The following is a 7,500-nucleotide window of genomic DNA, read 5'->3' on the forward strand; positions in this document are numbered from 1 at the left end:
CCCTCTCTCTCTCTCACTCCCTTCCTTCCCACTCTCTCTCTCTCACTCCCTTCCTTCCCACTCTCTCTCTCTCTCTCTCTCTCTCTCTCTCTCTCTCTCTCTCTCCCATCCCCCACTTTCTGTGTCGGTGCATCGAAATATGAGGGACAACAATTGATATAAACAAGACATGAAAAACAAATTGAGAAATTGCAAAAGCTCCAAAACAAAAATACGAAGGGAAAAATAAAATGCCCAGTTTTGTGGAAAGAGAGCTTACAATGTATCCTATTTTATGTATTCCATTTCGTGAGAGCACACGCACGCACGCACACACACACACACACACACACACACACACACACACGCACACACACACACACACTCATGTCCAGTCATTTATCTTCACCCCCAACCCCCAATTCCACCAACCCCCCGATCCCCTCACCCGCCCACCCCTCCCCCTTATTTCCCACCTCATCCCTCTCTTTTTTGTTTCCAACCTGGTACGCTGGCGACTTGCATTTCTGATCTCATTCATCCTTACATACCACCCCCGAAAACGGAGTATGGCTGCCTATATGGCGGGGGTATGAACGTGGGAGCTGCAGCCCACGAACGAAGAAGAAGAAGAAGAAGAATCCTTACATACCCTCACGTCAAATTCGCTCTTCCTCTGACACCCGCATGCTTAGGATGCCCCCCCCCCCCTCCCCCCTTCCCCCCACCATGCTCGAACCAAAACGTATGGCCAACGCAGTTTTTCATTCCAAGTCCCCGCTCTTCGGAATCAACTTCCTCAGCCTCTCTGTCTGTCACTCATCTTTGCTGGCGATCTTTCAAATCCGGTTTGAAGACCTACCTTTTCCCCCCCCCCTCCTGACTAATTCTCAACAGCTCATCCCTTTTTTTAGTATGTATTAAAATGACTAATAGTGAGTGAGTGAATTTTGATAGTTTCAGAATTTGTTGGTGGTGTTTTTGATTGAGTACTATTTATGATCGTGCACTTTGACTTGTGTGTGTGTGCGTGCGCATGTGCTTGTGTATATTGTGGGGGGGGGGGAGAAATATTTTCTTTAATAATGTTTGGTATCTTGTATTCAATTTTTCCTTTTTCATATGTGTTCTATTTGTAAACGCCTAGGGCTTATTTTCAAGGTTAGGCGTAAATGCTCATAAGATAATAATAATAATAATAATAATAATAATAATAATAATAATAATAATAACAACAATAATAATGATAATAATAATAATGATAATAGTAGTAATGATAATGATGAAAATAAAAATAAAAATAATAATAGTAATGATGATGATACTACTACTACTAATAATAATGATATAATGATAATGATAATAATAATAATGATAATAGTAGTAATGATAATAATGATAATAACAATTAATAATAATAATAATAATAATAATAATAATAATATCCAGAACGTCGCTACTCTCAAAACAACACTCACCATACACAAAACGATTTTACCCGGTCTTTTATGTAACCGTTCTGGTAAAGCTTTGTACGTTATTCTGTGTAAGGAGTTCAGGGCCGAAACACCTGACTGAGGGGGTGGGTGGGGGGGGGGCTTCTTTCTTTGAAGATCTTGTATTGTCCAGCTCTCCCTAGAGTTGCATATCACTCTTTTCAACTTGTTTTAAGAGCTGACTGGTTATCAGCCCAGTAATATCACCCTTGCAGTGTGATGGGCTATAAGCAGCATGACTTGATTGGATTTCGACGGGCGCAATAGCCGAGTGGTTAAAGTGTTGGGACTTTCAATCTGAGGGTCCCGGGTTTGAATCTCGGTAACGGCGCCTGGTGGGTGGGTAAAGGGTGGAGATTTTTCCGATCTCCCAGGTCAACATACGTATGTGCCGACCTGCTTGTGCCTGAACCCCCTTCGTGTGTATACGCAAGCAGAAGATCAAATACGCACATTAAAGATCCTGTAATCCATGTCTGCGTTCGGTATGTTATGGAAACAAGAACATACCCAGCATACACCCCCCGAAAACGGAATAAGGCTGCCTTCATGGCGGGGGTAAACACGGTCAAACACGTAAAAGCCCATTCGTGTACATACGAGTGAACGTAGGAGTTGCAGCCCACGAACGAAGAAGAAGATTGGGTTTCCACCCGTCCTTTCCTCCCAGTTCTCTCCCCTCCGAACCACTGTCTTCTCTTCCATTTCTGCCGCCAGGGGGCTCTGGGAAGGGAGCAGAACTCTCCTCGACACACATTCCGTGACGTTCTTTCTTCTTCTTGGTGGCTGAATTGATCATTGATCCTTACTGGTCTTCATGGAGTTTGCTGTCAATGTTGTTGTTTACTGCAGACAAATGGTCTCGTTGAATTCATCCTCTTGTCCCAAGAGTTTTGCTGTCAGTTTTTGGTGTTTTCTGCACACATACATGTCTGGTCTGGAATGGTTTGATCCACTTTTTCAGTGGTGGTTTGTTGTCTGTCAGACTGTATCGTATTGTGATATATATATATATATATATATATATATATATATATATATATATATCGTAGTATTTGTAGTATTGGTGTATATAGATAAGCATTTTTGTCATGTACAGTGGTATGTTATTATATATGATAGTCAGTCGTGTCCGACTATGACCATCAGAACAGCAGAGGAGGCAGTAACTGCTGTTCCGACTATTTGGGCTAGAATTTGATTATAGTGGAGAGTGTCTTGCCCAAGTTACATCCCCACTCTCTCGGCCGAGAGGGTTTTAGGACAGTCGGCGTAGGGATGGTTCCCAAAGGCCAACTAGCCCACAAGGCTGCAGCACCAAGAGCCATTGCAATTTTGCCTCCTAGTTTGAGAGTCATAGTCCTTCACAAAAGACTCAGCTGTAAAATGGTTTCCCATTGACTGGAGAAACCATTGATAATACAGCTCTCACTTATGCACTGTATATTGCATATGTAGTGTTTCATGCAAGGTGCTAGAGACACATTACATTTCTGATGTGCGAACTTTAAGAAAAGTTGATGATGTGATATATATATATTTTTTGCATTTGTTTGCATTTGTATTCCTTTTTATCACAACAGATTTCTCTGTGTGAAATTCGGGCTGCTCTCCCTAGGGAGAGCGCGTCGCTACACTACAGCGCCACCCTTTTTTTTTTTTTTTTTTTTTTTTGTATTTTTTCGTGCGTGCACTTTTATTTGTTTTTCCTGTCGAAGTGGATTTTTCTACAGAATTTTGCCAGGAACAACCCTTTTGTTGCCGTGGGTTCTTTTACGTGCGCTAAGTGCATGCTGCACACGGGACCTTGGTTTATCGTCTCATCCGAATGACTAGCGTCCAGACCACCACTGAAGGTCTAATGGAGGGGGAGAATATATATATATGATGTTTTAAAGAGCTATGCATTTTCGAAGCCTTGTAAATGCCCATAGGAGATAACAGAGCGGCGAACCACAGTAGTTGAGTTAATTTGTCTCTCCAGTTTTGGCGGGAGTTGGACGGTGCTGGAGGCCAGCAGAAGTGTTACACTGCATGGACAGAAATATCCACTCTGCGTGGTGAACACATGTGTGTGCAAAATATCTGCCTGTTTATCTGTCTGTCCTGTTGATAAGAACCAGCGATGCTGAATCTGCATGTTCCTCAATGATTACCCGAGTGTTTTCTTTCACTTTTTCACATGTTAATGCGATTGGAAATCAAACACCTATTGCAAATGCTCTAAACGACTACGCATTGTAAGAATTCATTGTGCATTCCCAGCACATTTTTTTTCAGAATCGACTGTCCCTTATTTTTTTATTTGACATGGTGAAATAGGTTTGCTTCACACACGTTTTGGGTGTGTGGAACTGAAAGCCATAAGTGCTGGGCCCGTTTGTCTTGCTTGGTAGGTCGGAGGTCTGGGTTAAGCTCCAGACTCGATGTCTGCAGTTCGCGCCAGAACGCTGCTGGATTGTCTGCTAGTTCTGTTTAGTGGGGGCGGCAGTGAGCACTGATGATGATGACATAGTGTCCGATTTCCCTTTGTCTCTGCATAAAATGACCTTGTGCTGTTCGTTATATAACCTGTCGTTGCATGTTGCTCTGAATATTCATGAACGGGCATGCTGATGTGGCTGGAAACGCATGGATTAACACTTGTTTTGTTTTGGTTTTGTGTTGTTGGGTTGTTGTTGATTTTTTTTACTATTTTTCATACATTCGAATCTCGTAGCATTCTGTTTGCCGCTGTTTATGGGAGTCAATAGCAGGTAACTAGATGCAGAGAACTGTGTTGGCTCTTTTTTTATGCTTTGATGCATTTGGCCTCTGAATTACATCTGATCCATGAAAATGTTGTGTAATGATATATATTAACAGACTATAACACATAGGGCTTTTTTTTCAAATCGATCAATTCATAAGTTGATGTTTCTGCTGTGAAATAAATGATTTCAGCTGTGCAGCATATTCACCATTAATTTCTGTTTGAAAACGCTGGGGTCCTACCAGTGACGTCTTAGCAAATATCACTTACCAGTGATATCTTAGCAAAGATCAGTGTATGATGACTGGCGTGGAGTTGTTATTGTTTGTTTTGCTTGTTGTACTAAACTAAACGTATCAATTTTTTTTAATTTTTTTTTTAGTGTACAAAAACTAAGCCATTTTATTTCCATTATTTCAGGGTCCAGTTTTTTTTTATCATTATCTTTGGATCAGTCAGAGGATTGAAAGCTGACCAATGCTGACCTTTTCCACACATAAAAAAACCAACTATCGTTCTGAAAGAAAGAAGATAAAGGAAGAAATTTACAGAAGCAAACTTGCAACAACAACAAAAACACCAACAGCAACAGAATATAGAATCTTATGTCAAAGGAAAAACGAACTTAGAAAGAAAAATGAAGACAGGAAGACAAAGAAACACAGGGGAAAAAAAGATAGTATTTATGAAGAAAAAGAAGAAAAGGAACACACGAAAGAAAGAAGCAAATCAAAGGAAAGAGGGGGAAAAAGAAAGAAAATATCTTAAAAGAAAGAAGAAAGAAAGTATACGAAGGACGGAATAACTCACCGAGTCCCTGTGGGCATTCCCTCTCCTCTTAAAAGTCAAACAAATGAAACTGCAAAATAGGATAAAGAAAAAGAAAGGAGATTTATCCAAAGAAAGAAGATAGAGAGAGAGAGAAAGAGAAAGAAACAAAGAGAGAAAAAAAGAAAGAAAGAAAGAACGACAAATGAAATGGACCGACAACCGATCCAATGAATCAGCCCGAGTCCCCTTCAAGGCATCACCCGTTGAAAGCGAAGCATGGGCAACACCAAGGAAAGCAACAACAACAACAACAACAACAACACCACCAACACACACACACACACACACACACACACACACACACACACACACACACACACACACACACACACACACACACACACACACACACACACACACAGTCGTTAGGCAAAAGAACGGCCGAACACACAAACAAACAAACAAACGCACACACACACACAAACACGCACGCACGCACGCACGCACGCACGCAAGCACACACACACACAAACACACACACACACACACGCACACACACACACACACACACACACACACACACATACACACATACAGAGAGAGAGAGAGAAACCAGAACATTCGTCAGAAACGGACAAGCATCACGTGCAGTTGCCCCAACTCCTTGTCACAGACTTCCAGCCTGCAGAGAAACAACGAGAGATGTGTGGACAGACAGAGAAGTAAAAATAAGTTAAGAATTAAAAAACACACCAAAAAACACGTTTTTTTTATTTTTATTTATTATTCAAGGATTAAGATTTTAGGCATTGCCCATTTTACCAATCTGTCCTTGCTAATCTGCATCAGTTACAAATAGCAGACATATGTTTAATGGAAAGGAAAACAACAACAAAATAGTCCTGCTGAAGGAATATGATGAAGAACACACACACACACACACACACACACACACACACACACACACACACACACACACACACACACACACACACACACACAGATTGACAGATGGATAAGAGAGAGACAGAAAGAGAGGGGGGGTAAGAGAAGAGAAACATGTCATCAGTATCGACAACCGGATTACTAAAGCCACTTTGTTGTTATCATCAAATTCACGTACGACAATTGTAATTAATACTAAAATGACCACTGCCCTCATAACATCAATTATACAACAGCTATTGTCATCCTGTTATTGCATTTTTTTTCGGATTTCACCCATATTTCACCCTCATTTGCCCATTTTCCCCCAACCCTCCATTCATTCACATTCTCACTCCTTCTAACCGATAATACTCAAATGTATTCATAAATACTTTAACAAAATGTTTTCAATCACATATATGTGTGACGGGACATTAAACAAAATTCCTCCTCCCTCATGCATGCACACAAATTCGAGGGAAAAAAAGAAAGCAATGCAAACCAGCAAACAAAAGAAAGTGAATGTAAAGAAAATTGGGCAGAATAAGAACAAGAGCAAGACAAGAGAGAGAGACAACGAGGCGGTAACAGCAGAGCTGTTAAAGATAAGATAAAAATATTTATTTAAAAAAAAAAAAAAAAAAAACACCTTTCAACGCCAGTGTCGCATTTCATCACGAGCCAGGTATAGCACCTATATTGATATGCACTTTTATGTATCCTAATTTCTACTGTATCTGTGTTTGTGTATGATTTTCGATTTATGTTCGTATCTTGTTATGTACTATCCCCCCCACCCCCAACCCCCAACATTCCTTGTGACCCCGGTACACTTGGTAATAAAGACATATTCTATTCTATTCTATATTGCTAAAACGTGGCCAGATGATGGGTTGGTTGGTTATATCACAAAAACCTACTGCTCCTAAATTCGGGTGGTAGGATAGACCATAAGATTTCGTTCACGACACACAGAGGAATCCCCAGCTATTCTTAGAAACAGTGTTTTCAGAGCTTCTAGAACAAAGGAGTTGGTGTTTCGACTTTCGTTGTGAAAAGGGAAAAATGTTTTTAATCAAAGCCGTTGGACTTCCTTGTCTGACTGGGGGGTGGGGTGGGGGGGTGGGTGCTGGGTTCAAATCCCCCAAAACGGCTCCTGGTTGGTGGGTTGATTACGGGTGGAGATGTCTTTCCTCCCACGATCTACCAGAGTCAACAGCCGTGCAGACCTGCTTGTACCTGAACCCCCTTTCGGTGTGTATACGCATGCGCACGTTAATTAATCAACGATCCCATAATCCACGTTCGCGTTCAATGGGTCCTGCAGGGTAACAAAGAAGAATGCTACCATGCACATCCACCGGGAACGGAGGGAATACGGGATAATAATGATGATGATAATAATGATAATAAGAAGAAGGATCATGCACGTCAAAGCCCATACGTACGTTTGTGAACATGGGGAAAGTTACCTGATAGCCAGTTGACGTCAGCCTGACACAGCAACACACTTCAGTCAGACACGGCCAGATGCTGTCAGCTACGGCGCTCTCCAGACGGAGCAAACTAACATTT

At 41.3% G+C, this 7,500-nt stretch overlaps 1 protein-coding gene across 1 annotated transcript in view; it reads left to right on the top strand.

Annotated features, from left to right (window-relative positions):
* The window catches only part of LOC143285758 (uncharacterized), a 264,792-nt gene that overhangs the window by 95,130 nt on the left and 162,162 nt on the right, over window positions 1–7,500 (top strand). The window lies entirely within an intron of this gene.

The sequence above is a fragment of the Babylonia areolata genome, chromosome 9, assembly GCF_041734735.1.
Source record: "Babylonia areolata isolate BAREFJ2019XMU chromosome 9, ASM4173473v1, whole genome shotgun sequence".
Classification (NCBI taxonomy): Eukaryota; Metazoa; Mollusca; class Gastropoda; order Neogastropoda; family Buccinidae; genus Babylonia; species Babylonia areolata.